Raw genomic sequence first — 9,609 nt, forward strand, 5'->3', positions numbered from 1 at the left:
TGTATATACCCTTTTTTTCTTGTTGCCGTTTTAATGTGTTGTGTTTCTGTTTTATAAGTAGGTTTAGAATTTTCAAGTGGTAGTTGTGTGTGTGTCTGTCTAATATCTTATCTATATCTGTGTGTCTGTCACCGTCATATGCAAATAATTTATCACTCCTAGTCGAATTTCTTATAAAATTAGGAACTAATTTGGATTTTCTACACTTTAACAAAAATTTTATACAACATTTAAGTTTTGTTACTTTTTTTGCTGTTAATTGAAATTTCTTTATAGTTGCCTTCTCGCCATTTATGCTATCGCAACGAGAAGGCAACTATAAACAAATTTCAATTAACAGCAAAAAAAGTAACAAAACTTAAATGTTGTATAAAATTTTTGTTAAAGTGTAGAAAATCCAAATTAGTTCCTAATTTTATAAGAAATTCGACTAGGAGTGATAAATTATTTGCATATGACGGTGACAGACACACAGATATAGATAAGATATTAGACAGACACACACACAACTACCACTTGAAAATTCTAAGCCTACTTATAAAACAGAAACACAACACATTAAAACGGCAACAAGAAAAAAAAGGGTATATACAATAAAAAAAACTAAAGAAGAAGCTGAGCGAACATGATTTCGACAAATTTGTGAAAAGAAAAGAAAATGCCGCCAACCAACTTACCAAAACATTGAAGAAGAAATAGGAATCAAAGCACGAGATATTACGAAGCAAACAAAATAACATACTGTTCGACAACAACAAGAACAAAGAGTGGTTTGTAAACAAAACAAACGTTGAATTCCCCCCAGATATAAAAGCTTTGCTAACAAAAGGTCCAAAGTTTGCGCTGCCGATAGAAAATGAGAGATTTCCATTATTCCAATATATCGCGGATGGTGAGGATCCCATACAAACTATTAAAACAAAAGAGGAACAAGGAGAAGCGCGAACTAAATTCTCACAAATAATAAAACATCACACAACAACAAATAAACCAAGTGCAATATATGTGCAATATCGGATACAGTGAAACGGACGCGGAATTTTCTGAGCAAAAATAGTAATATTCGTATTTTAACATCGGACAAGGGAAACCAAGCAGTAGCAATGTATATGTGTGATTATGAAAATAAAATGAAAGATATATTAAATTACATGAAAATGTATAGAATACAAGGACAGGACCCCACATCGAGGCTAGGTAGGTAGGTAGGTTGAACTGGCCGGTCCATGAGGACCTCACATAGACTGATTGAGTCCGTAGTGTTACCAGAAGTTTGTTTTAACGACCAAACTGAAAAACCCTATCAAAAACCAGGACCTATGTTATAAAATAACTCCGTCCTCTTGGCAAATACTAGAAGCTTCCTAGGACTTAAGCCACTTGCTGCTTCTAGATCTGACAGCTGTATCACTCCTAATAGCTGGAGTCTTAGCCTGGCAAGTGCAGGGCACGAGCACAGAACGTGCTCGATCGTTTCCTCCTCCAACCCGCACTTCCTACACCTGCTATCACTGACCAAGCCTAATTTAAAGGCATGTGACGCCAGAAGGCAGTGTCCAGTCAGAATACCCGTCATGAGTCTACAGTCCTCTCTTTTTAATGATAGAAGCAACTGTGTTAGTCTAAGGTTGTAAGACCTACACATAATCTTCGACACTTTACAGCCCCGCGCTTGAACCCACGCCTTTTCTGCTTGGTCGATCATGTGCACCTCTCGCCTTCGCTTAATCTCGCCCAATCTAATTGGGACGTCTACGGAGCAAGCTTCAAGGGATGCGCCCTTTTTAGCTAATTCGTCCGCTTTTTCATTCCCATCTATTCCCATATGCCCTGAGACCCAATATAGATGTATGCTTCTCCCTGTCCCGATTCTCTCCAGAGACTGCTTACACTCTAACACGCATTTAGATGCTGTGCTATGCGAGATTATTGCCTTAATTGCTGCTTGACTGTCAATATAAAAGTTAACACGGTTGCAGCTTAAGCTATTCTCTTCCAGGGTTTCTACTGCTTTGGTTACGGCTAATATTTCCGCTTGGAAAACGCTACAGTAATCCGGCAGCCTGTAGGATCTGCTTAATTCCGGATCAGCGCAGTATACCGCAGACCCTACTCCTTCCACTATTTTGGAACCATCGGTGTACACATGTATCTCCTCGTCCGCCATTTGCGCACCCTTGCGCCAACCGTCCACCTCTATTGTGCCCTTAAGATCTCCCTCAAAATGCAGGTAGGGAATCATGTAGTCTGTTCGTCTTGTGACTGAGGACGCTATACTACTATGGCCATATGGTCGGCGCTCAAGCTGCCCCGAAGCATCGAGCCTGGTTGCGGTCGTTAACGCTTTGTTCTTTGCTACCAGGTCTACAGGTGGAATATGCAGAATGGCATACAGTGCAGCCGTCGGGGTTGTTTTCAGGGCTCCCGTAATGCAAAGCATCGATAGTCTGCATACCCCCTCTAATTTTTTGAGGTATGTTGTTTTTTGTGTGGCTTTCCACCAAACAAGAACTCCATAGTATAGAATAGGGCTTACAATCGCTGTAAAAAACTAATGAGAAAGAGAGGGCGATAGGCCGCACGTACACCCCAGCATTCTTTTACATGCATAGAGTGCCGTTGAGGCCTTCTTGACCCTCTCCTCCACGTTGAGCTTCCATGACAGCTTACTGTCTAGGGTGATTCCTAGATATTTTGTGCAAGGTTTCTCCTGTAAGGTCACCGCTCCTAACTTAGGCCTGGTCCAATTTGGGACCTTGTACCTCTTTGTAAACAAGACCATATCCGTCTTCTCCGCATTGACTTTCAACCTGACGTTAGATGCCCAGGTATGAATATCCCGAAGCGCCCGATCCATCAAAGAACTAATCGTTGGAAGGCATTTTCCACTTATGACAATTGCAACGTCATCTGCGTAAGCCGTAAGTTTTACGGGTCCCTCATCGAATTGCCTGAGCAGTTGGTTGATGACCAGTGTCCACTGCAGAGGTGATAGCACCCCTCCCTGCGGCGTGCCCCTGTCCACTGATTTCGTGGCCTCGTACAATCCCCATTGTGATGTAATCTTCCTGCAATTTAACATGCAGCCGATCCATCTGATTAAGGCAGGATGTACTTTAATGTAATTAAGACCATCCATAATCGCCCATTTTGCAACATTATTGAAAGCCCCGGCAATGTCCAAGAAGACTCCTAGAGCATACTCCTTATATTCCAGGGATTTCTCTATGCTTATTACCACCCTATGCAATGCGGTGTCTACCGACTTGCCTTTGGTGTACGCATGCTGTGTTGTGGAGAGCAGCTTTTCATCCACGTTGGACTTTATGTACACATCTATCAGCCTCTCAAAGGTTTTGAGCAGAAATGATGTTAAGCTAATGGGTCTATAGTCTTTGGGATACACGTGACCGATCTTCCCCGCCTTTGGTAGAAAAGCTACACGAGCAGTTCTCCAAGAGTGCGGTACATGATTCAGTCTTATGCACCCATCGAATATTATTTTAAGCCATTCCACGACCGCCCTACTTGAGACTTGTAGCATTGCCGGGAATATACCATCTGGGCCCGGCGATTTAAACTTAGAAAACGTCTTCACTGCCCACTCGATCTTGGTATCGGTCACCAAGCCCGGCACCACTAGCTCCGTGATCGAAGTGTGAGTGATGTCTGCTCGTTCTTCTAAACCGTCTCCCGATGGGAAATGTGTATCGAGAAGCACCTCAAGGGATTCCTCACTATCCCGTGACCATTCCCCGTTCTCTTTCTTTATTAGTCCCTGGACTATGTTTCCCTTTGCTAGGACTTTTTTCAACCGTGCTGTTTCACTGGAGCACTCTATGTCCGTACAGAAACTTTTCCATGAGTTTCTCTTCGCCCTGGTAATTTCACGCTTATACATCGAGGCTACAAAACAAAAACAATAGCTTAGTTGATAAGCTTTTCAAATTGGACCTGATTTCAAAGGCCGAAAGAAATAAGTTAACCACGACCACGGCACTATCCCCACGAATTTATCGACTTCCGAAAACACACAAGGGGGAACACCACTTCGGCCGATTTGCTCTGGGATTGGATCACCAAAACACGGCCTATGTAAATACATTGCCGACATATTAAAAAACGTCATGACGAACTCCATATATAATATTAAAAATTCGCTAGAGTTTAAAGAAAAGATAAATAACTCATATATTTATGACGATGAAAAACTTATATCTTTTTACGTAATTTCCCTATTCCCCAGTATACCCACACAACTAGCACTTGACATTATAATAAGAAAATGGACGATAATAGAAAAACATACGAAAATGCCAAAGAAACTATTTATGGAAGTATTAAAATTCTGTATAGAAGAAAACAGATATTTTAATTTTAAATAGACAATATACACACAACTAAAAGGATTACCGATGGGATCGCCGACTTCACCAGTGATTGCAGATATCGTAATGGAGGAATTATTGGAAAATACAACTGCAAAATTGACTAGAACACCAAGATGCATTATCAAATATGTGGACGACCTATTCGCTATTATAAATGAAAATGACATAAAAAGTACACTTGACGCATTAAATTCATTTGACAAAAATATAAAATTCACAACAGAACTCGAAGACGACGGAAAATTACCTTATCTCGACACAATTATTATTCGACAAGGAAACCAGTTAAAGCTCAAGTGGTATAGAAATCAATATCTCATCATCAATTTTTATTCAAACCATCCAAAAAAGATGATAATGAATACAGCAATGGGCTGCATACGACGGATGTTACAAATATCAAACGACACTTACCACACGGAAATAAAAGAAGAAATTAAATTAATATTAAAAAGTAATGACTTTCCTGACAATGTTATCAAAACCTTAATAAAGAGAAGTTTATCACAGACGAGTCAACGTGAATCCGAAAAAACAAAAATATTCAAATCGCTAGCATATGTACCAAAATTGTCAGAGCTTCTAGCAAAATTAGATTGCTATAATAAAGAAAAAGTTAAGATAGCTCACAAACCAATAAACACATTGAAAAATATTTTTAACAAAACGAAATCCGAAATTCCTAAAACAGAAAAAAGTAATATTGTCTATAAAATCCCTTGTAATGGAAACAAAACAGAATCATGTAATAACATATATGTGGGAACAACGATAGCGAAATTAAAATCCCGACCAGCGCAACATAAATCCGATTTTAAATATTGCCATGAAACTATTAACCAAAAAACAGCATTAATGACACACTGTGCAAAGAAGAACCATTTTCCAGACCTTGAGAAAACGACGATACTTCAACAAGAAACCAATTATAACCAAAGATTTACACTGGAAATGCTGCATATAATTAACACACCGACCAGTATAAGAATGAACTACAAGACGGACATCGATAATTGCGGACAGTACAAATCTCCGCGTTGAGCAGTGAAGACGCGTAATATAATGTATGTAAATAATGTTTTTTATGAATGTTTGTTTTGATGTCAATTGCTATTTTTATTTTGTTTATGTTTCTTTATATTGTTATAGTTAATCCTGAAGACGGTTACAGTAGGTAACCGAAATATATTGAAAAAAAACTCAACAATTTTTAAAAATTTATTTACAAAATTGGACTTCAAGCCGGCAAGAAAATTATTTATTTAACAAGTAAGGAAGGTTAAGTTGTAGGTTAGGGTGTAACCGAATATTACATACTCAGTTGAGAGCTATGGTGACAGCATAAGGGAAAATAACCATGTAGGAAAATGAACCGAGGGAAACCCTGGAATGTGCTTGTATGACATGTGTATCAAATGAAAGGCATTAAAGAGTATTTTATGAGGGAGTGGGCCATAGTTCTATAGGTGGACGCCATTTAGGGATATAGCCATAAATGTGGATCAGGGTTGACTCTAGAATGCGTTAGTACGATATGGGTATCAAATTAAAGGTATTAATGAGGGTTTTAAAAGGGAGTGGTGGTTGTTGTGTAGGTGGTCGCCTTTTCGAGATATCGCCATAAAGGTGGACCAGGGGTGACTCTAGAATGCGTTTGTACGATATGGGTATCAAATGAAAGGTCCTAATGAGTATTTTAAAAGGGAGTAATCCTTAGTTCCATAGGTGGACGCCGTTTCAGGATATCGCCACAAAGGTGGACCAGGGGCGACCATAGAATTTGTTTGTACAATATGGGCATCAAACGAATGGTGTTAATGAGTATTTTAAAAGGGAGTGGGCCTTAGTTCTATAGGTGGATGCCGTTTCGAAATATCGCCATAAAGGTGGACCAGGGGTGACTCTAGAATATGTTTTTACGATATGGGTATCAAATTAAAGGTTTTAATGAGGGTTTTAAAAGGGAGTGGTGGTTTTTGTATAGGTGGTGACTCTAGAATGCGTTTGTACGATATGGGTATCAAATGAAAGGTGTTAATGAGTATTTTAAAAGGGAGTAATCCTTAGTTCCATAGGTGGATGCGGTTTCGAGATATCGCCATAAAGGTGGACCAGGGGTGACCCTAGAATTTATTTGTACAATATGGGTATCAAAAGAAAGGTGTTAATGAGCATTTTAAAAGGGAGTAATCCTTAGTTCCATAGGTGGACGCCGTTTCGAGATATCGCCAAAAGGTGGACCAGGGGTGACCCTAGAATTTGTTTGCACAATATGGGCATCATACGAAAGGTGTTAATGAGTATTTTAAAAGGGAGTGGGCCTTAGTTCTATAAGTGGACGCCGTTTCGAAATATCGCCATAAAGGTGGACCAGGGGTGACTCTAGAATGTGTTTGTACGATATGGGTATCAAATGAAAGGTGTTAATGAGTATTTTAAAAGGCAGTAATCCTTAGTTCAATAGGTGGACGCCGTTTCGAGATATCGCCATAAAGGTGGGCCAGGCGTAACTCTAGAATTCGTTTGTGCAATATTGGTATCAAACGAAAGGAGTTAATGAGTATTTTAAAAGGGAGTGGGCCTTAGTTCTATAGGTGGACGCCTTTTCGAGGTATTGCAATAAAGGTGGACCAGGGGTGACTCTAGACTTTGTTTGCACGATATGGGTATCAAATGAATGGTGTTAATGCGTATTTTAAAAGGGAGTGATCCTTAGTTCCATAGGTGGACGCCGTGTTGAGATATCGCCATAAAGGTGGATCGGGGGTGACGGGGGTGAATGTGTTTGTACGATATGGGCATCAAATTAAAAGTATTAATGAGGTTTTTAAAAGGGAGTGGTGGTAGATGTATAGGTGGTCGCCTTTTCGAGATATCGCTATAAAGGTGGACCAGGGCTGACTCTAGAATGCGTGTGTACAATATGGGTATCAAACGAAAGGTGCTAGTGAATAGTTTAAAAGCGAGTAGGCCTTAGTTCTATAGGTGACGCCTTTTCGAGATATCGCCATAAAGTTGGACCAGAGGTGACTATAGACTTTTTTGTACGATATGGGTATCAAATTAAAGGTATTAATGAGGGTTTTAAAAGGGAGTGGTGGTAGTTGTATATGTATGTGAAGGTGTTTTGGGTGACCCAGAAATCATTTGTTGGATACCGCTAATTTATTTGTATATGTAATACCACGAACAGTATTCCTGCCAAGATTTCAAGGGTTTTTTATTTCGCCCTGCAGAACTTTTTAATTTTCTTCTACTTAATATGGTAGGTGTCACACCTATTTTACAAAGTTTTTTTTTTAAGTTATATTTTGCGGCAATAAACCAATCCAATTACTATGTTTCATCCCTTTTTTCGTATTTGGTATAGAATTATGGCATTTTTATTATTTTTCGTAATTTTCGATATCGAAAAAATGGGCGTGGTCATAGTCGGATTTCGGCAATTTTTTATACCAATACAAAGTGAGTTCAGATAAGTACGTGAACTGAGTTTAGTAAATATATATCGATTTTTGCTCAACATATCGTGTTAAGGGCCGAGCGGAAGGACAGACGGTCGACTGTGTATAAAAACTGGGCGTGGCTTCAGCCGATTTCGCCCTTTTTCACAGAAGACCGTTATCGTCATAGAATCTAATCTCCTTCCAAATTTCACAAGGATTGGTTAATTTTTGTTCGACTTATGGCATTAAAAGTATCCTAGACAAATTAAATGAAAAAGGGCGGAGCCACGCCCATTTTGAAAATTTCTTTTATCTTTGTATTTTGATGCACCATATCACTACTGGAGTTGAATGTTGACATAATTTACTTATATACTGTAAAGATATTAAATTTTTTGTTAAAATTTGACTTTAAAAAATTTTTTTTTAAAGTGGGCGTGGTCGTTCTCTGATTTTGCTAATTTTTATTAAACATACATACAGTAATAGGAATAACGTTTCTGCCAAATTTCATCACGATATCTTCAACGACTGCCAAATTACAGCTGGAAAAATTTTAAATTACCTTCTTTTAAAAGTGCGCAGTGCCACGCCCATTTTCCAAAATTTTACTAATTTTCTATTCTGCGTCATAAGATCAACTCACCTACCAAGTTTCATCGCTTTATCCGTCTTTAGTAATGAATTATCGCACTTTTTCGGTTTTTCGCAATTTTTGATATCGGAAAAGTTGGCGTGGTTATGCTCGGATATTGTTCATTTTAAATATCGATCTGAGATGAGTGCTCAGGAACCTAGATACCAAATTTCATCAAGATACCTCAAAATTTACTCAAGATATCGTGTTAACGGACGGACGGACGGACATGGCTCAATCCAATTTTTTTTCGATCCTGAAGATTTTGATATGTATATGGAAGTCTATATCTATCTCGATTCCTTTATACCTGTACAATAGGCCGGGTCGATTTGTGGGGAGGCAAAAAAATCGCCCATTGCTCTGTGAAAATCATATTCTAGGGATCAAAATAAGTACCTTTGCCGAAGGAACCATACTTCTAAAACGAATTATGATGTCCCCTCCTTTGGGTCGAACTTGCAAATTTTGAAAAATCCCACTTTGAAATGCTTATGTTTTTTTTTTTTTTGGAGTTTATTTTTCTCTTTAGAAATTTATTTTGCCAGAACATATGTAAATGAAAAAATAAATTTAACTTAGTAATAGAAAAGAAATTAAAAAAATTATTAGAAATTAGCGATTTTACAACCCCCTTTTAAAACCAAGGCATCACTGTGATGCATTTGCATGTCGTAAACATTGTTGTGTGGGTTTTTATTCAACCATTTTAAAGAATGAAGGTATCACTGTGACATAATTGCAGGTCGTAAAATTGCTTGTGTTGTTTTTTTTTAAGCCACCGCAAGACACAGCAGGTAGAATTGAAATTTCCCCTACCCAAAAGTTCTACCCAAAGGTGGAAGGGGAGGGGGGACATCTGAATTCGTTTTAGAGGTATGGTTCCTTCGGAAAAGTTTCTTATTTTGATCCCTAGAATACGATTTTCACAGAGCAATGAGCGATTTTTAAATCGACCCGCCCTACTGTACAACCAACCGTTATCCAATCATAGTTACGATACTCTGTGAGCTCTGCTCAACTGAGTATAAAAATTCAACTCATAGTGGCTTATACCTATATATAATGCCTATATAAAGTAAACCTAAGCAATATATGGCCTCTGAAGAGAATAGTGAATTTAAATTTGATTACA

The sequence above is a fragment of the Eurosta solidaginis genome, chromosome X, assembly GCF_040869045.1.
Source record: "Eurosta solidaginis isolate ZX-2024a chromosome X, ASM4086904v1, whole genome shotgun sequence".
Taxonomy (NCBI): Eukaryota; Metazoa; Arthropoda; class Insecta; order Diptera; family Tephritidae; genus Eurosta; species Eurosta solidaginis.